Here is a 22,018-nt window from a genome sequence, read left to right as displayed (position 1 = left end):
CCTCGGTACCCTCTGCATGGGTCAGTCCCTCGAAGGCACCTCCGTGGTCCGTCCGGGGCGCCGGCGGGTCCAGGCACAAGTTTCTGTCAGAGCCCGGGCAGCAGCGGTGGAGGCGAAGGGGCCGCGGTCTGCGAGCCCTGTGCTCGGCTGCTCTCCGGGTGAGGGGGCGGGGCAGGGCTGCGCTTTGCTCCCGCAGAGTGGCAGTTGGAGGTGCCTGTCCGCTTCGCTCCGTGTGTGCGCATGCAGGCTCAGGGCTGGAGTGTGCCTGTCTCTGCGCTCTGGCATTACTCACCCCGCTCCGCCGCCGGCGCTCTCACCCTCGGTAGCCCGCCCCCTCCTCCAGCCCGTGAACATGGTCTGCTCTCTGCTGCTTCCAGACCCCTGTAGACTCAGACCCAGCATCACAGCAGTCTACACCCGCGCAGCACCGACGCTGAGAGCCAGCCACAGTTTCTCCCAAAGCTCTGGGGATGACGAGCAAATATGAACATTTAGAGAGGAGGCTTGTTTTAAATAGAGCTGTGTTATTTAGTTACCACCGCTACAGCATTCAAACATGTTTCAATTGAAACATTCAACTTACTGCTGCAGCGTTTCCGTGCCAGAGGCACCTTGTTATCAAGCACAGGGTCGTGGAGCTCCGGATGGCGGGCAAATAAAATGTACTCTAGAGGCCTCCAGCAATCGTTGATTTCCCCCCCCCCTAAACATTCATGCGTTTGTGTCGTGTTGGCAATTGGAAAGGTTGAATTTGATTTTAAGGTACTTCACATACGCAAACAAGCACACCACTGCCTTTCTCCGAGGCAGAGCAGAAATGCCTCGGAGAAACGCAGCGTCGTTTTCGGATTCGGGGGCGTGTTTTGCTGTTATCTCCTCCAGCCAATGGCTGAAGGAGATAATTAGACTTTCTGCAAAAAACACGCCCCCCGATCCGAAAAGGACGGGGCCTGATCGGAGTGACAGGACCTCTTCTCCAATGGCTGGCCAGCATTGAAGAGGCCAGCCAATGGAGAACAGGGGAGAAGAGGGGCGGGTTCAAGCCCCTCTTCTCCAAAACATTAAATCTCTCGACTTCCGGTTCTGCCTTCGGCAGACCGGATGGTCCCGAGACCTAAACATAGGTTTCACACATGTTATAGTTAGCTGGAAATTTCACTCGTAAAAAACCAATGAAATTCCCCCGTAATAGTTAGTTCAGATAACTATAACTCGCGCGACCGCCACTGACCATGTCATGAGTGATGTAATACGTGACGTCATGAGCAGTGGATTGCGGGCGCGCGAGTTATAGTTATCTGAACTAACTATAACGGGGGAATTTCATTGGTTTTTTACGAGTGAAATGTCCAGCTAACTATAACATGTGTGAAACCTATGGTTCTTTAAGTGAATATATATATATATATATATATATATATATATATATATATATATATATATATTGTACAATCCAATTCAAGCGGTACTGAAGAGGCGCTGACACCGTGGGAAATCCATCAAGAAAAGTATTTATTATTCACACCAAAGCCAAACGCGTTTCGACGGACTTGCCGCCTTGGTCACTGAACACAGGTAAGACATTTTAACAGTGCTTAAATACACCTTTGGCTTGTTAACCTATGGCGGTTATTCATGAACATAGAAAGAGTCACTTACTCTGTGACGAGTATTTTTTGTAAAACAAACAAGTGTATATACAAAGTGATACTGATTGCGTAAACGTTTAACCTTCCATTGTCAAACATAAACCATGAACATTTTAAACATGTGCTTAAATGTAGTTAAATTAACTCGCTGACCAAGCGATTGAACCCAAGTGGGTAGTAGCTTCCTGTGACTCCAAAATGAAACTTCATGCCGCCTAAAGGAAAAACAAGCTAATATTCATCTTGGCTATGCCAAAGGTTTAAACCTGTGCTTTAGAAGAGTGAGCAAAAAACACAAAAAGAAGTCTTTCAAAATAAACAGATAAACACACAGTATAGTATTGCTTCAATGCTATATGTACTGTGTTGCATTAGTTTAACTCTATTTTTGCAGATGTACACTTAGGGCTTCATCCGCGTTAAGTCCATTCGGAATCTTGCTATTGAGTAGCAAAATGTATCTGGATTCGAGTTTGCGCAGAGATAGTAATCTGTTTCCTCCTCGAATATTTTTGGGGACACTGTCTATCACAAAATATGTGAGATCCTCACTTCTACCACTATGTGTAGTGTTTATATGACGTGCCACAGGGTAGGATGGATCATCACTATTTATTGCACGTAGGTGTTGCAGAATTCGTACGTGTACCTGATGGATGGTGCTGCCCACGTACAATTTATTACAGGTACACTTGAGAACATACACTGCAAATTCTGTTTTGCAAGTGAAATTGCTGCGGATTTCGAAAGGAGTGTGTTTAAAAGGCAAACTTAGGCTGCGGGTATTAACCCCAAACTTGCACGCCTTGCATTTCGCACATTTATAAAATCCATTCCTTGCTTTGAGCCAATCTGTTTTGGTGTCTAGTCTAGGTGAATTGCAAACTAGCTCCTGCCTCATTGATTTTGCTCGTCTGAATGTAATTTGTGGTGGTTTGCTGCATATCTCTCCTATTGTTGGATCACTTCTTACCGCTTGCCAATGTTTCGTCAGTATTCTGCGTATATTTGTGTGATAGATGTTATAGCCAGTGATAAGTCTAGGTGGTGTGCTAGCTGGAGGGTCGCCTGGTGGAATGGAAATAGTTTTTTCTCTTTTAAGTAGCTTCGATCTTTCCACTGTGGCACATTTGTTTTCTGCTTTGTAGAGGATCTCTGGTTTGTATCCCCTATTGTTTAGCCTATCAAAGAGTTCTTCTTTAGCTTGATTAAAACTGATCGAAGAACTGCAGTTTCTTTTCATCCGCAGACACTCCCCATAGGGAATACTTTCAATCAATTTGCTGGGATGGAAACTGCTGGCATGTAGGATAGAATTCCCTGAGGTGCTCTTTCTGTAAGATCTTGTTTCTATATTGCCTTCTTGTATAAACAGTTCCAAATCTAAAAAGTGAATTGACTCTTTGCTGGCAGTACAAGTGAATTTTAAATTTAACTGGTTGTTGTTAAGATCTTCAGAAAACTTTAAGGCAGTTTGTTCTGTGCCTTCCCACAGGATAAAGATGTCATCTATATACCTTGTGTACAATTTCACATTCTCCTGTATTTGTAATGGGTACCCGACCATGAGTACCCACTCCTCCCACCAGCCCATATGCAAATTAGCATAGCTGGGGGCGAAGCAAGTACCCATGGCCGTACCTTGGATTTGTTGGTAGTGTAGCCTGTCGTACAAAAAAACATTGTTATGTAGACACCATTTCGCCATGTCTAATAGCATGGCTGTGTGTTGGTACAACCCTAATGGCCTTTTGTTAAGAAAGAATTTCATAGCATTCAGACCATCATCATGCCTAATGCTTGTATACAGACTCTGTACATCAAGTGTCAAAAATATACAATTGTCATTCCATTGCTGGTTTGCTATTTTTGTCAAAAAGTCCCCAGTATCTCCAATGTAGGAAGGTAAGCTTCGAACGAAGGGTTGGAGAAAATAATCAATGTATCTGCTAGTGTTTTCGAAGAGACCCCCTATGGCTGAAATAATAGGTCTTCCCGGGGGGCACATAGGGTTTTTGTGAATCTTAGGAATAAGATATAATTGTGGGGTTACTGGATAATCGTTTTTGAGAAAATCCATCTCTTCTTTAGTTAATAGTCCCATTCCCTTCCATTCATACAGGGCTCTGTGGAAACGTTCTTTCACCCCTGTAGAGTATGTGGAGCTGATGCGGCTGTAGCAGTTAGCATCCTGTAGTTGTACCATTGCCTCCTTATGGTACATATCTGTGGGCCATAGGACAATGTTGCCACCCTTATCGGACCATCTGACCATTATATCATTTCTCGATTTGATTTTTCTGATTAATGTGTTATACTCAAAAGATCTGTTATTATAGTTCGTAGTAAAGTTCTTGTTACTGATTAAAGCTAACTCTTTAAGATCTTTGATGACATTGTCCGAAAATATATCAATGCCATCCCTGGGCATAACTGGAGAAAAGATGGATTTGGGTTTGAAGGGACTTTGTGACCGTTGGAAGATGTTAACGTCTGAGCTAATTGCTGCATCAGCAGGAGATATCTGGCTCCTTTCTTGTTGTAATTCTTCTAAATTCTGTAGGAGAGGCATATCTGCTACTTGTAGATCACTGGCAGTGGCACTCAGATTGTCCGTTGTTGTCGTGGTATTTGAATTTTGGTGACATTGTGGAAATATTTGCATAGTTTCAGTTTTCGAATATATTGGAACAAGTCTATTCTGGTTTGAGTATAGTCAAAATTGGTGACTGAACAAAAGGAAAGTCCCAATGATAAAATATTTTTCTCTTTGTCTGATAGTTCCATCTGAGACAGATCGATTACTGTGTTGTCCACATTTTCTGCAGGTTTTAATTTCGTTTGTTCTTTCTGTATGGTTGTTTGCCTGCCTTTTGCTGCACGTTTGCCCCACCTCCTGTTTTATATATATATATATGCCGGCCCTGGGGGATGGGGTCCCCAGGGCCAATAAATTAGAAAAAGAAGGGGGGCTACACAGCCCCCCCTTCTAAAAAAAACGGGATCGGGCCGGAGGCCACGCCCCCTCCTTGCACCACTCTGCAAACGCGCCCACTGGCGCATTTACTGAGGGGGAATTAATTCCCCTTGAATACTGAGGGTCCCTGGGGGCCAACTAGCCCACCAGGAACCTCCAGTATGCGCCAGGGGGCTGCGTTGCAGAGAGGTGTAATGAGGCCACGCCCCTTTTTACACCTCTATGCATCGCAGCTCCGTGGCGCTTACTGGAGGTACCTTGTGGGACAGTTGGCCGCCAGGGGACCTCAGGGTTCAAGGGGACTTAATCCCCCCCAACTTAAAACGCGTCATGGGCGTGTTTGCACAGTGGTGAAGGTAGGGGACGGGGCCTGAGGTGATATGTGTGCAAACACGCTCTGTGGCGCGTGTTAATTTGGGGAATTCATTCCTCTTTAATCCAGAGGTCCCCTAGGGGCCAACTAGCCCAACAGGTACCTCCAGTAAGCGCCACGGAGCTGCGTTGCAGAGTGTTGTAAAAAGGGGCGTGGCCTCTGAACACCTCTCTGCAACACAGCTCCCTGGCGCATACTGGAGGTACCTGGTGGGCTAGTTGGCCCCCAGGGGACCGCAGGATTGAAGAGGAATTAATTCCCCAACTTAAAATGCGCCACAGGGCGTGTTTGCACACGTCACCTCAGGCCCCGGCCCCTTCCTTCACCATTGTACAAATATTCCTCCAAATCAGCCAAACTCCGAATTCCGATTTACTCACCTGTTATCAGGAGAGAACCCAGTGCTGCGTCTTTTAGCCCAGCACTGACCCTGAAAAGTAATTCTAAGCGTACTTACCAGTAACTTGTATTTCCTTCCATAGGAATCCATTGTGTGGTTTTCACCAGAAAAGTTTCTGTGTCGATTTTTGAAACGTACAAATATTCCTCTAAAATCAGCGAACTACGAATTCCGATTTACTCGCCTGTTATCAGGAGAGAACCCAGTGCTGCATCTTTTAGCCCAGCACAGACCCTGAAAAGTAATTCTAAGTGTACTTACCAGTAACTTGTATTTCCTTCTATAGGAATCCATTGTCTGGTTTTCAGCAGAAAAGTTTCAAAGTGTCTATTTTCACAAACTAAAAATATTTCTAAAAAATCGTCTGTATGACTTAATCACATTCTTTCAACTGTTTACAGGAGATTCACCAGTGCTGGACCCAGGATCCACCACTGAGTAAGAAAAAGTAACGATAACACTACTTACCTGCTAAGTTAATTTTGTGCCATAGGATAACATTGGAGATTCTATGTGAAAAAATTTCTGTCAACTTTTAAAATACAATAATATTCCTTAAAAATCACTACTGTAACCAACACGCTTTTACTCAACTGTTTACAGGAGATGTCCAAGGACTGAATCTAGGATCCAGTCCTGTGGTTAGAAAAGTTATCCATAAAGTAACTAATTGCATTTGTTAAGAAGGCAATGCAGCACACCACAAAAGTAACATGCACCCCTAAATCAATCTTTTCTCCGGGTATAGTCCATTAATTGTAAATTTCATACAAAGAAAACAATCGATATCCGTTCTTGATATGACTGGATATGTTGTGTTTATTCATTGGTAATCATACAGATGTCCAATTTTCACAGCGCAGCCGACGCGCGTTTCGCCCAACGGGCTTTCTCAAGGCTGCATATATACAAGAAAAGAAAAAGACATAGTATCTAATACTCTGTATATACAGATATGTAACCAGTATTTTGATTTACATTGCACCGTACATGCAGGTACAAAGCAAATCCATTATTTTAAAAAAACCTTAATAGGGTACAAAAATTGAGAACACGGCTCCAAGGGAAAGTGCCCCCCAAAAAAAGAGTGGTCCCCTAGGTCGCGTATTTCGCAGAGAGATAGATGCCAGAAAACTCCCCAAGTGGACAGAACGTGAGTAAAAGAAAGGAAACAAAGTGACCTGGTCCTGTATTCTCAAACTCCCCAAGTAAATCATCCACGTGAAATTGATGCAAAAGGTGAGTGTTAATAAGAGTGACCATGTCAAGTACCAGATGAAAACTAAAAGAATACCCGATGGGGTACTCCGGTTAGTATTACTCAAGGTGATGAAGTCTCACCTTGTAAGATTCGATGTTTCGTTCGTTTTCAATGTGTATGGCTTAATTAAAAAAGCCTGTAAGAAAGATATATCCGTATGTAAATTCTAATCACATTACTGCCATGACATCTACTACGTTGCTTATATCAGTTAGTCGTTGACTTCCATGTCGTCTATTTACGCATTTGGTATTGCTTACCTAATCTCGAAAGGTCGGTCAAGCGTGTTTATTGCGAAGTGCCTCAAGTTAAACACTATCGGCGTTTCCGTTGTTGTGGTGCTTGGAGCGACGAGTAGGACCAGGATCCGTCCTCTCTAAGGAAATATATTAATAGAAACAGGTATTCACGGAATGCCCCATACATGTCGTTTTTAAAGAGAAAATAACTAGCTCGCGTTTATCCATGATTAAATATTATGAAAAGATTGAGTTTAAAGCGAAAGTATAACTGTGGACATTAAGTCAACGCTTAGTACTGTCTCGTCCGTATTCAGAGTTTATATTGCCGTTAAGTTTCCCCAGCACGTTTAAGAGACCGCGTCTTGCATAGAAAACAATGTCGCACATATTATGCGAAATACCTCGTGCGTATCATTTTCAATTTAGAAAAAAACGACTGGGATCTGAGTATTAATACTGTTTAGAACGAAAGTACAACAGTGGCCATTATAAACGCGCATAATGCTGTCTCGTCCGTGTTCCAAGTCTAGATATCCGCTAGGTTAGACGGCATGTTCAAAAGACAGCGTCTTGAATAGAAAACAATATCACACTCACCTTGTTATCATTACGTGCTTTCCCACAGTTTCTGGGCGTATTGTGATTGAGTCCTTCCCGCCATTGTTTAAATTATACGTAATACGTAAAATCATTGAGATAGAAAGTATACTAGGGACTTGATAGTCGAAATTAGTATCCATATAGTGGCGGCCATCTTGAGATGGTCAAATGTGTGTATTGCGTTTTACATGTGTTATTGTCTAATAGTATCCCAATTCTCGTGAAAGAATAAAGCTGGTAATGTAAAGCACCATAACTATGTTTTGAAAAAATGAGTAAAGTGGTGTTAAACAGGCGAGATGTCCTAATGTTTTATGATAGATATTTAGAGATCAGAAGTGAAAAGGACAGATAGCAGCAGGTCATGCGGAGTGGAAATCCTGGAGCCACTACATATATGGTGGCTCCAAGAGAAGACATTACCCAGTGAATATCTCAAGGGAGGAAAAACAGGCGTTGTTCAATCTCAAAAATGATTCCTCCCTTGTCATCTGAGAGGCTGACAAGGGAGGTAATGTAGTACTTATGAATAAATCGGACTACATGGCGGAAATAAATAGACAACTAAGCGACAACACGACATACAAACTTTTAGACCATAATCCACTTACCATTACTAAAGAACTAATACGCAACACATTACTTTATTGGAAAGACAAATGCCTGATTTCAGATATCGAATTTAGATATCTGTACAATGACACACCCACCATACCGTGCATGTACGTTCTACCCAAAATACACAAAAATAAACCTTTTCCCCCGGGAAGGCCCATCATCTCGGGAATTGGATCGCCTACGGAGCGAATTTCAGAATATATCGATTCATACTTACAACCACTGGTAGTGAACTTACCATCGTTCATAAAGGACACTACAGATGTGTTAAGTAAGATTTCGGATGTAGACTGGGTAGAGGGACACTATCTTGTTACTCTGGATGTGTGTTCCCTCTACACTAGTATACCTGTGGATATGGGAATCCTGGCAGCACAATACTTTTTGGAATCCAGGTCTATACAATTCTTGGAACATACGGTCATGATACTTGAACTAATAGAATTGGTGTTGAAAAACAACATTTTTATTCACAATGATACCTGATATCGTCAAATCAGAGGTGTGGCAATGGGGGCGAAATTTTCGCCCTCGTTTGCCAATCTCTATATGGGCTATTTCGAGCTCAATCATCTTTGGAAAAAGGGCCCTAGTGCACTAACGGAAAATGTTCTATTTCTAGGTCGTTACATAGATGGCATACTCATGTTTTGGTCAGGTACGAAGGTAATGTTAGAAGAATTTTTTCTGTATCTTAACAACAATCCTTTCAATCTAACTTTTACCAAAACAGAAAGTACTACGCACATAAATTTCCTTGACATCACAATTGTAGTGGATAAAGACAAACTGAAATCACGACCGTTTAGAAAGGGTACGGCATGTAATGCAGTATTGCATGCCACAAGCGCACACCCGCCCTCACAAATCAAAGCAATCCCTTGGGGGGAGATGATCCGCATAAAAAGAAACTGTAGCAACACACAAATACTGGAAGACTAACTGAATACAGTCGAAAAAAGATTCATGGCCAGAGGCTACAATGCCCCAGTTATCCGAAAGGCACGCAATACTGTTAACAAAATGAGTAGAACAGATTTGTTGAAAGGCCGCATTAAAGCCAATAAAAGGCCATGCAGCACAAAACTTATCAGATTTATTACACCGTACTCTAATGCCAGTGCTGAAATATTCAAAATCCTTAAAAAACACTGGCACCTATTGACAGATGACGAAAAGATATTGGAGGCGGTGGGACCTAGACCCAACATTACTTTTGCCAGGGGCAACACACTTAGACAATCTTTATGTCCCAGTTTCATTTCAAAAACCTCTCAAAGGACATGGTTGCCAGTTAAACCTAAAGGGTTCTTCAAATGTGGGACTTGTAGTGTTTGCCCCTTTGCGTTAAACAAGACAACCACTTTCAAATACAATTCTGACAGAATTTATACAGTTAATGATTTCATTAACTGCAATACAAAATTTGTCATTTACTGTATCATCTGTATATGTGGGAAAATCTACGTGGGCAGTACCATCAGACCACTTAAGGAACGGATACAAGAGCACTTAAGGGCCATTAGAAACAACAATGCCCAATATCCGTTAGCCTTACACTTTAACACTTTACATAACCACACAGAACTGATTAGGATAACTTTTCATGGCCTTGAAGTAATACTACCACATCAGAGAGGCGGCAATAGAGTCAGTATTTTAAGACAGAATGAATGCAAATGGATTATCTCCCTTAGAGCAGTAGAACATGGTATCAACATCGATAAGGAATTGTTTGAATTTCTGTAATTCAATGCTGTATGTATCATGAGAGACAATCATAATTTCTTGTCCTTGGATGTCATCTAACTTATGTGTATTTGACTTTCAATAATTACAATGTGAATATGTGTAAAAAAGTAACAAAAGATCATCTGCTACATATGCTTTAAATAGTAGTATATTCCATATATGTAGTGGCTCCAGGATTTCCACTCCGCATGACCTGCTGCTATCTGTCCTTTTCACTTCTGATCTTTAAATATCTATCATAAAACATTAGGACATCTCGCCTGTTTAACACCACTTTACTCATTTTTTCAAAACATAGTTATGGTGCTTTACATTACCAGCTTTATTCTTTCACGAGAATTGGGATACTATTAGACAATAACACATGTAACACGCAATACACACATTTGACCATCTCAAGATGGCCGCCACTATATGGATACTAATTTCGACTATCAAGTCCCTAGTATACTTTCTATCTCAATGATTTTACGTATGACGTATAATTTAAACAATGGCGGGAAGGACTCAATCACAATACGCCCAGAAACTGTGGGAAAGCACGTAATGATAACAAGGTGAGTGTGATATTGTTTTCTATTCAAGACGCTGTCTTTTGAACATGCCGTCTAACCTAGCGGATATCTAGACTTGGAACACGGACGAGACAGCATTATGCGCGTTTATAATGGCCACTGTTGTACTTTCGTTCTAAACAGTATTAATACTCAGATCCCAGTCGTTTTTTTCTAAATTGAAAATGATACGCACGAGGTATTTTGCATAATATGTGCGACATTGTTTTCTATGCAAGACGCGGTCTCTTAAACGTGCTGGGGAAACTTAACGGCAATATAAACTCTGAATACGGACGAGACAGTACTAAGCGTTGACTTAATGGCCACAGTTCTACTTTCGCTTTAAACTCAATCTTTTCATAATATTTAATCATGGATAAACGCGAGCTAGTTATTTTCTCTTTAAAAACGACATGTACGGGGCATTCCGTGAATACCTGTTTCTATTAATATATTTCCTTAGAGAGGACGGATCCTGGTCCTACTCGTCGCTCCAAGCACCACAACAACGGAAACGCCGATAGTGTTTAACTTGAGGCACTTCGCAATAAACACGCTTGACCGACCTTTCGAGATTAGGTAAGCAATACCAAATGCGTAAATAGACGACATGGAAGTCAACGACTAACTGATATAAGCAACGTAGTAGATGTCATGGCAGTAATGTGATTAGAATTTACATACGGATATATCTTTCTTACAGGCTTTTTTAATTAAGCCATACACATTGAAAACGAACGAAACATCGAATCTTACAAGGTGAGACTTCATCACCTTGAGTAATACTAACCGGAGTACCCCATCAGGTATTCTTTTAGTTTTCATCTGGTACTTGACATGGTCACTCTTATTAACACTCACCTTTTGCATCAATTTCACGTGGATGATTTACTTGGGGAGTTTGAGAATACAGGACCAGGTCACTTTGTTTCCTTTCTTTTACTCACGTTCTGTCCACTTGGGGAGTTTTCTGGCATCTATCTCTCTGCGAAATACGCGACCTAGGGGACCACTCTTTTTTTGGGGGGCACTTTCCCTTGGAGCCGTGTTCTCAATTTTTGTACCCTATTAAGGTTTTTTTAAAATAATGGATTTGTTTTGTACCTGCATGTACGGTGCAATGTAGATCAAAATACTGGTTACATATCTGTATATACAGAGTATTAGATACTATGTCTTTTTCTTTTCTTGTATGTATGCAGCCTTGAGAAAGCCCGTTGGGCGAAACGCGCGTCGGCTGCGCTGTGAAAATTGGACATCTGCATGATTACCAATGAATAAACACAACATATCCAGTCATATCAAGAACGGATATCGGTTGTTTTCTTTGTATGAAATTTACAATTAATGGACTATACCCGGAGAAAAGATTGATTTAGGGGTGCATGTTACTTTTGTGGTGTGCTGCATTGCCTTCTTAACAAATTTAAATCTTTGGAATCTTGTATTCTCTGAGATGACTATTACTCTTAGTGGATGAGTATGTGACTATATGCTAGCACCCAATACAATTGCTTTGAATAATTCATTTCGTTACAGCTTATACTTTACGATGTGCAGGTCCTTATAGCATATCCACTGAATAGTATATTTGTAACTAATTGCATTTGACTAGAAATTCACATTGAGCTCAATGTTGCATTGTGTTTGAAATTGTGCTGCCCATTGCAACAACTGTAACTACTGTACTTAAAAGTCTATTGCCTATTTGGAAAGTATTTAAACTAAAGTAATTCATTCTGAGAAAGTATATTTTGTATTGTAATGTATAATGTAATTAATAATGTAATAAAAAAATATCTAAAAATAAATAGTTTAAAAAATGTAGTAAAATCAGTAACAAAAAAAATCACTATAACAATTAATACATTAAAAATTGTCATTTACAATACCTTTGAAATTCACTGAAAAAACCATAGGTTTTAGGGGTGTTCTAGTTAGCTGGACATTTCACTCGAACAAAACCACTGAAATTCCTCCGATATAGTTAGTTGTACTAACTACATCTCGCGCGCCCGCAATCCACTGCTGATGATGTCACATATTACATCATTCATGACATGGTCAGTGACACCAATGATGACATCTCAAATGACATCACTGATGACATCATCCACATGATAATCAGATACACCTCATCATACACTAGTATAACCTTTCATAACTCACTGTAAAATACAGAGTGCCAGATTTGAAACCATTGACACACCAATACAAGTTTATGAACACCCACTCAGTGATTCCTAGATCTATACACACATCTAATCACTTACCTATAGATTCACTCATACATGCTGTCAATGATCAATAATTAAACACCAGCACACATCCTAATCACTTATGAACCATTCGGGATTCATCTGGCCGGATGAAGGACGCCTTTGGATATGTGGGTTGCAATTAAAGAAGGTACGATTATTTCATGGCACTAGAGTTACTTGAACTAGTGGGAGTCATTGCTCTTCAAATTAATATATGTTTCTTACTATGGTTGGTTTAGATATAGGGGAAAATTGAGAATCAGGATAAACTGGGACTTAAAATCCAGCTTGGCGGGCTTGAGTACTCACTCCGGATTTTATCGAACTTGATGAAGGACTCCTTTGGATACGTGGGCTTGAATTCAAAGAGGTACGGTTGCTTCAGGGCATTAGAGCTACTTGAACTGGTGGAAGTTGTAGGTCTTCAAATTAATTTATGTCTTTATTATGGTTGGTTTAGATATACAGGAATATATAGAATCGGTCCCAACCAAAAATCTGGGCCCCGTACTTGGTGGTATTATTTAACTCAATTCTTATGGGGGCCGATCCACCAGATACTTGGTTGGGAGCGGAGATAGTCCCCATATTTAAGAAAGGCTACCCGCTAAAACCAGTAAATTACAGGCCTATCAGCCTTATAGACACCTCCCAGAAACTAATGGGCAGAATTATTTTAGATAGAATCTTGGGATGGATGGAAGAAAATAAAATATTGACCACACTCCAGGCCGGGTTTAGGTCGGGGATTTCAACCATTGATCAAATTTTTCGGCTGCAGGTCTTATTCTGGAAAACGGTGAGAGTGGAGGGTGGCAGCCTTTACCTCATCTTTGTTGATCTGCGTGCCGCTTTTGATCTCGTCCCAAGGGGAAAGCTGTGGAAAGTCTTGGCAGATATGGGTCTTTCTCCCTAACTATTGAATATCTTAACCAGACTCCACAATGGTAATTATGCCCAGGTTAGGTGTGGGAGGTATGGCGATCTGTCTGCACGCTTTCCTGTTAGGAAGGGTGTGCGACAAGGGTGTGTTTTGGCTCCAACATTGTTTAGTCTCTACATTAATGGTCTTGTGGACCACCTAGCTGATGTAATTGATAATGATGCCCCTAGGCTGGCTACTGGTAGAGTGCCCGCTCTGATGTTTGCGGATGACACTTTGTGGTTATCCAAAACATCATCGGGCATTCAGCGTATTTTGGATGGTTTTCTCGCATTTTGTATTGCCCGAGGTTTGGAGATCAACTTGGATAAGACCAAGTTTATGATTTTTAATCCCCCAAAGCAGACCCGTCCAAATCCCACCCTTAATGGCTCTCCCCTTGAGAGAGTCAGGACTTTTGTTTACCTTGGGATCACCCTGACAGAGAACTTTGATTGGGACCCACAAATCTCGAAATCAACGCTTAGTTTGTCCCAAATAGCGGGAGGGATTAGTAAGGTCCAGCGAACCTCGGTCTTTAAACCAGCAGCCCCAGCCATAGAAATATATCGATTGCAAGCTAGAACTGCCTCATTGGATGGAGCTGAACTTTGGGGCCATAAAAACATATCCAAACTAACTATGGCTGAGCAGGGTTTATGAGAAGCCTCGTGGGTTTGCCTTTAAGCACACCGCTTATTCCTTTACGATTTGATCTGGGGTTGGAACCAATTGAAGATCTAGCAGCTCTGCGGCCCATGCTCTATTGGAAAAGACTCTGGTCGGTGCCAGAACTGGCACCATACAGAGAGGAATTCATAATGGTTTGGGCTCTAATAAAAAACAAGAATATTGCATGGTTATCCCATATTAAGAATCTTAGCATAAAGATCGGCAGGATCGAGCACTGGGAATTTCCGGAGGTGTCCTGTATAGGGACACCTAAAACGGAACTCATAAGTCAGATGAGGCAACAGAAACTATTTGCCCTACATGGTTTAAGCTCTCTGGGGAAGCTTACTAAAGAGTTTCTCCTAGTAAAAGCCGAAATGCGAGCAGAAGTCTTCCTAGACGTAATTTATCCACCTCTCGCGAGGAAGCTCTACATTCAGCTAAGGCATGGTAGCTTACCGCTTAGGGCATTCACCCACAAATTGGCAAAATCAGAAAACACTGTTTGTCCGGCTTGTAAGTACAACCGAGAAGACGTATGCCATGTTATGTTTTTCTGCCCTGCGTATCAATCAATAAGGAAAAAGTGGCTTGTCCCCCTTTGTAGGAATCTTGGGTTTAGATACTGTATAAAGGCATGCAGGGTTTTAACATACGATACCCATCCCCCTATTGTTTTTGCTGTGTCCCGTTTTTTATATGGTTCGTGGAGAAGAAGGAAAAGTTTTGTGTAAATATTCTCGCCTTCTATTAATTCTGTCTTCTTAGATAACTACAAGTTTAATTCATTCTTAAATATTGTATTAACTTGTCTCTATTTATTGTTTTAATGAAATGTGTATTCTTGTATGTATTTTAACCTGTACTTTTATGGTCTCCGACCGAAATAAAGTTATCAAATGAATGAATGTTATTAAGACAGTGAACTTGAGGCAGTTGAACAGAAAAAAGTCGCTAAGCGGAAGAAGACAAGTCTTAGGGCTGATCTCCGGAGCCCACAAAGTACATACACATATAAATATATACTAATATACAAGTATATACTAAAGAACATACAAGAGGTCTTGAATGCTCGACCTAAAAATGTACATGCAGAGACATTAATTATGCCGCGGCGTCGGGTGATATCTGTTTCATTGTAGCAGCTTAGAGCCGCCATTCCAGACCAGCTTTGGTTTCAATCGTTAGTATTGGTGCATTATTACTAGCGCTCCGCTTGACAGCTGAGGAGGCACTATTAGGCATTATGCGTGACTTTGCATTTCAGTGCAGTGATGCAGACAAACACCCAAATGTGTTAGTCTAACGCCTGATAAGTGGTACTTGGCAGGGCTGTGACCTAACCCTTGCTGCAATCTACCCGCATCCAAAGAGCTAGAGGGGGGGGGGGGTTAATTCTCCTACATCACAGCCAAGAACTGGAACGAACTCCCCTTCAGCACCAGAAGAAGCCCTACACTGCAAGCCTTCAGAAAAGAACTCAAGACTTGGCTCTTCGGAAAACCTCGGAGCTGCCCCAACCCCCTCTCCCATCGCCTTGTGACCCTTACAGGTGAATAGTGTGCTCTATAAATTGATTTTTTGATTGATTGAAGGTACCATACATGCCAATAGACCCGATTGAGGCGGGAGACTACCGATTTTTCAAGCCAAAAATGGCTTTATTTTAGCTGTCTCCCGCCTGAAATTGCATTTTCTACAATAGAAGTCAATGGGGAATTTTTTTTTATTTTGCATCTCCAACGTCCCTGTCCTAAAATGTTGGCATGTATGAGGTACTGAAATGAGACTTCAATATAGCAGAATAAACGAGCCCAACAGGGAGCATCAAGGGCAAAGACCTAACTGTCGAAGCAGAACACAAATACACGTTCTATATTGTCAAGGAAGAAAACAAGCCTAAGCAAAGACAACCTCCTTGGAAAGTGCATTAGAGGCATGCCTCCGTCAACAACTCACGTGCTGCTGCTCGAACTCCCGCCTTTCAGAAGCGTCCGGGCATGGGGTTCCTTGGAAAGCCCTGTCACCCAGCCACAGAAAGAAGAGTTTGTTCTAGGGCTACCGATACCATCCTCCGCAGGTACACCGCAATTCTAGAAAGTATACTTCCGGTGACGAGAGCCACCCTGCCCGTACCTTGCATTAAGAAAGCGTCTCTTCCTGTATCTCAGAGTAATCACGAGCAACGCATCTGAGCTGAATAGGCCTCTGCGGACGAGAGCCACTCGGACCCTACCTCGCGTCGCTTCTTTTGTGCCTCATCGTGCGGCTGTGCTGAACAGGCTTCTGCAGACGAGAGCCACCCGGCCTGAACACGCGACCTCGGCGGCCGGCCTCTAGTGCCCCATTGGTGGGGTTCGCGGTGTGGTAGACCACACATCAACCACTGGCAAAGCCAACAAAAGTGAATACGGCCGTTGAAAAATGTTATTTGCACGAATTGTGTGCTCGTAAGTTATCACACAAGTCTGTTTCTTAGTTGTAGTGACAACATTACCGTATCAGATAACATATGACAAACATGTAAATGCGTCCTCATTTCAAAGTACTTCAAAGGATAAGAACATAAATGCACTACTTTAGTTACCTCTACTCGTTAATTCGGTTTGGCATTCCTGCAGTTTTTTTTTGTAATTTGACTGTTGGCTTCCCCAAAACAGTTGGTACGTTCCCATCTCCCTCTGGGTTTTGCTCGCCTCAAGGTTTATTTAGTGCACAAAAAAGCACCAACAAATTACCAAACGCTATGACACCTAATATCCCAAACCAGTTTCTTTGTTCTGCTTTGCTGTACACAAGTGGGTGTCCGACTGTCGGTAAGGGGGCGGGGCAGTTTCAGAAAAGTTTCAGTACTCCGTCCATCATCACCAGAAGTCAGGCTGCCAGGCAACAACCAGCCACCTTTTTTTTATAATTTGCATACCCAGAAGCCATTGCACTGGGAAAAGCAAGGCAATTTCATTGTGCTGGGTAAAATAGTATTCATTTTTTAGCATTGAAAATTGCAAGCATGGGCTTTGCAGGTCTATTGATAAGACAGTGTTATACGTTTTTGTTTTAAAGTTGATGTAATATTCATAAGTTCTATTCATAATGCCAGTAGGCAGAACTTTCCCCACAGTCATAATAATGCTGATTAGATAGTTGCTGTTCATTGTACTTCGTGTGGCTATGATATGCGACTTGTGCTAAAGAAATTATTGGAGGGATGTGCACAGCACCACCCATAGATATGGAATATAGAAAAGACGAGATTTAAAACAGTAGGATTAACAGAATGGAAAAGCACACTTTAGTAAGGTGATAGTACCAGATGGGGCAGGTAGTACAACATTTTGTATACCCCCTGTTCTGCATGTTTATACTAATTAAAATAATCTATTCATTATAATACTATTAATGTGTTTGTCTGAAATGTAATCAACATTACTAATGTAAGAAAACATATGTGGGATTTGCATTTTGCATGGCTAAAGTAACTTGTAATTACCATATGTACGCATACTAACAATAGAAGAATAGAATATTGCATGATACATGTTGCTTTTATGACGTTATCGTATGTTGCACCAGATGACATCACTGGGTGAATATGAATGCTTTAAATGTCGCCATATGCTAGATAATTACGAACACATAGGGGAATTAATGAGGGTTTAACATTTTTTTTTCGTAATTTCCATGTTTTACTTACTTTTTGTGTTTGTTTCGCTTAAGTTATCTTTTGGGCCTAAAAACAAGATGGCCGACTGACACTCGACACAATGGCCACCATTCCACGAGGTTTCAGACCAAGTGCGCTTGCGCCAAACACCCGTACCAGTAGCCTCAACATGACCCCAGACACGATGTGCCTTAGCAAGGTCACGATGGGACGCTTGCCAAATGTTCAAACAACGGACTTATGCAAGGAAGCGGATGGATCATGCCTGACAATATGACATCATGAACTGTGTGAAACTTCACCGGACGATTCCAACCGACCAATGGGATAAGCCCAAATTCTCTAATTTATATCTTTTAAACCTTATTTCCATTATATAAATGATGTTAGAATAGAAAGTAATCAAAAACACAAAAGTCCCTGTTATTAATCTAAAAGGCCTATGGTGTTATCCTTAACCAAGTGTCAGAATGTTCACAAGCTTAATCGATTATCTTAAAGAAAAGACTGTTGTTCTATATCAAGCTATTTACTGTAAGGATTTACCCTACGGTTTTTCATAAAAAACACTGTATCTTGGATATGAACTAAGTAAACCTTTTGAGAAACTTATAAATTAAAATCAAAATCATTTATTACATTTATAAAAAATCAATTATACAATGTTTCTCTGCCTCCCAGAATGGGTTAGACTCTATAGTAATCACAAAAGAAACTAATCATCATAATTAAAAGTCATCATAGTTAAAAGTCGACGCAGCGTTTCGGTGATATTCTTAATCTTTCCACCTTCTTCAGGACTAAAAACTTTCATCAAATCTAAAATAAAAGAAGATTTTTTTCAATTTTTACCAACTTATTACTCAAAAATGCAATTATACAGTGTTGTTAATATTCAATACAGTACTTATTTTCATTGATTACATATTTCTTAACCTATCACAAACATCCTCCTATTTATTCATGCTACTTTCAATAACTACTCGGAACAGACACTTGGCTATATAATGTCTTGTTATTCTTGACAGTCTTACACTCAATAAACACTATTAAGTTGTACAGGCATATCTCCTGTTTAAGATAATAATACTTTCAATATAGTAAGTGAAAACGCATACCTCATCTTTAGATTGAATAGACATTCAATGGGGAGTGACCCTCCAAGTTTATATTTTCTGCCTGCTGGTTATTCAGCCTATAGTATATAGAGGTACCATTTTTTAGTATATCATCTAATACCACTATTCTTTGTTAAAAATTAAAGGGACAATGCTGGCGTACCTTATGAATAGTTGAGGTAGTATATTTTATCCGCAAAAGCCACCGTAAATGTATTCATTTGTAGAGTAATGATCAATTTTGATCATTTGAGGAGGAGCCAAGATGGCGACCAGGACGGCAGCGTAGATTCCCGGCTCCGTGAACCTCCGCATCCCGCACGGATATCCTGCACGAGATCCTCAGTCTGCGCTATGAGATCGTGTTTGTGAATGAGAGTGGCAACCGATCGTGTGACTCCGAGGTTTCTGGCTGCCGAACCGCCGGAGAAATCTACAGTTGAACTTTGCGGCCCGTGCAGCCCCGGAGCCGGGACCTCGAGTGGACGCCTTGGCCGGGTGGCAGTTTAACAACAGCGGCCTGTGGTGACTGGGTGGAGTCGGTCCACCGGAGCGGTGCTACCCTCGGCCTGCATTTCGCCGTAGTCGCTCCCACTGCTAAGCGTAGCGGACCGAGGACATGCCCGGGGGTGCAATTCTCAGATTCTTCGGTGCTTGCCCCTGCCTTTTACGGTGAGCTGCCCGGACGCCGCCCCTAGCTCGCCCTGATCCTTGCGGGCTGCTCCCGGATTTTCGCGGGAGCTGGTCTGTGGTGGGGACGACTGTTGCCCGTGTCCACGCAACGGCTGAATTTGTGCCTGCCCCCGGACCCCTGTCTTCAGCGACGTGGACCTCGAGGCGCTTGTCCCTGGGTCCCGGCCCCAATACGAGTCGGGCCTTCCCGGCGGCCATCTTGTTGCGATGCAGCCTACCATCCTGTCCACTGGGCCGCAGCAGGATTGGGAGTGTGTGACTTTTGAGAGTGTGGCGGAGCGATCGCAGAGAGCTGTGCTGGGGTACGGCGACCTCCTAGAGGCCCTTGGTGCCCTTCATTTCTCCTTGGCTCGTGGCGTCGGGGTCTTGGGGAGTAAGCTCGATGGTGTGGCATCAGCGTTGGGACAGTGGCGGCATGCTGGTCTACAGGTACACAGGGGCTTCCCACACTGCACACAGGAGGATAATGTCGCGGCCACCCCTGCGATTAGTGCACAGCCGGACACTCCGGACAGTATGCTACCGTGTGATCGGCTAACTGAGGGTTTGATCTGTTCCGGAGGTATTGGACCTGAGTGGAAGGCGGTGGCCTCGTCCCGTGCACGGCCTCCGGCGACCCAGGGACAATTCCAGCAACATGTGTCTACTTTGGCTGATTCAGCCTTCCTGGACCTTGTGTGCAGTGCAGATCCTGGGGCAGCACTGGGAAAGACGTCCCTCCAGGATGCGTACTGTGTTGGTACTCAGAGACTTCCACCCCACCTGTGTGCGTCGCTTCCCGGTTGTTTTTGGACACTCCTTTACCTTGGAACATCGGACATGGTGCTGGGTCGAGGGGTAGGCATGGGCAGAATTGCAAAGAGTGGTCAAGGATGAGGCTGATCCTTCGGGGGTGGTCATCTAGTAGACGGGCGGACTCATGGTTGCGTACTCTCAGGACATGGTTATTAGCATATTTGGTGCATAATGCTCCCCATCCCCTTGTTTGATATGGTCGATTTGGTGCTGCTTATTGTTTGCTGTGGGGAGACCTCACCGTGCGGGAGGGAGAAGCCGGGGGTATGTTTTGAAGGCCCTCCTCCAGTTTATTATACTTTCTCCACCCCCCCGTCTGGTGGGGTTCTTTCTTACTCCTTTTTCCCTGTTTCTTCTATATTTCGGGTCTAGTTCCAGGGCGACAGGCACACTGCTGGGGGGGGGGGGGGCCATACTCATTTGCAGAGGTGCAGGGTGGGGGGTTGGGGGAAGGGACTCTTTAGTCTTTATCTCTTTTTCCATGGCCTCCTTTTTCTTCTCCGCTTCTTCTTGTTTTTTTCTTTTCTGGGATCAGCGCGGTACACCTCCTTTGTTGTGAATCGTCGCCTCTTCATGTGTGCCACAGTTTCCGGGGTGTTCTCTGGGCGTTAGGTACGGGGGCCTGCAGGCGCAACTGTTTTTGATATTCTTCCCCATCCGAAATTTCCTGTGTCTGCGCCATTGATCCAATAGATTGCTGTTTATTGCTTACGTCTATTATTCTGCCTGCCCCTTATCGCTGTTGGGAAATTGTTTGGCACCTGATCCTACTGTCTTGTTTCATTATAAAATGAAAAACCCTTTTTCTCCTGGTGTCCTACCTGCGCGGCTCACTGGCCGGACTATATTAGAATGAAGATTCTGCTCTCCGAGGTGCCGCCTGTGTTTACATTTGATCTTATTGCTCTGATTGCTTAGCGGCCGGCCCCGGGGGGTTGTAGGCCCATACTTGTTAATGATTGAAATGTCAATAAAGGTTTTTCAACAAAAAAAAACAAAAAAAAATAATAATTTTGATCATTTGAGGACTTTTTTCTCTATAAGAACATATAATGAGAAAACGTCATTCATTATTAAAAGATTACAGGGAATACTCCAAAAGATTTTTTAAATGTCTAAAGCTTAGTATCCACTGCTCACCACAAGGCTTGATAAAGTACAAATCCTTTTCTTTTCTTCAATTTTAAGGAAATGCCACTTAATTGGTCAGGAGAAGTGATTACTTTCAATTTGACTTCTCTTTCAACTTGATTCTGTAAGAACCTATGTATAAATGGACATAATACATCATTACTTGTATATCCCTATGTATCTTTGTTGTTCCTAAGTCTCAGTTATTTAAAGGAACCTTTATTACTTCTATGGAGTCTACTATCATTCTCAAACCAGTTTGTGGCTATATTTTGGTAATCTACTCAACTATTTTCGATATCTATGGCTGTTAATGTGGTTATATTGTGCTCA

At 42.3% G+C, this 22,018-nt stretch overlaps 1 protein-coding gene across 6 annotated transcripts in view; it reads right to left on the bottom strand.

Annotated features, from left to right (window-relative positions):
• The window catches only part of DMAP1 (DNA methyltransferase 1 associated protein 1), a 396,892-nt gene that overhangs the window by 374,409 nt on the left and 465 nt on the right, over window positions 1-22,018 (bottom strand). For 2 of the 6 annotated variants that reach the window (XM_085602893.1, XM_085602889.1), the window contains exon 1: window positions 16,244-16,414. The exons of 2 other annotated variants lie outside the window; for them this stretch is intronic. The gene's annotated coding sequence lies outside the window, so the exon portion shown is untranslated. 2 more of the 6 variants (XM_085602892.1, XM_085602890.1) reach the window with 2 other exon arrangements.

This window comes from Triturus cristatus, chromosome 4_2, assembly GCF_964204655.1.
Source record: "Triturus cristatus chromosome 4_2, aTriCri1.1, whole genome shotgun sequence".
Classification (NCBI taxonomy): domain Eukaryota; kingdom Metazoa; phylum Chordata; class Amphibia; order Caudata; family Salamandridae; genus Triturus; species Triturus cristatus.
The sequence above is the reverse complement of the archived record's forward strand: the minus strand, read 5'-3'. Positions and strand labels throughout refer to the sequence as shown.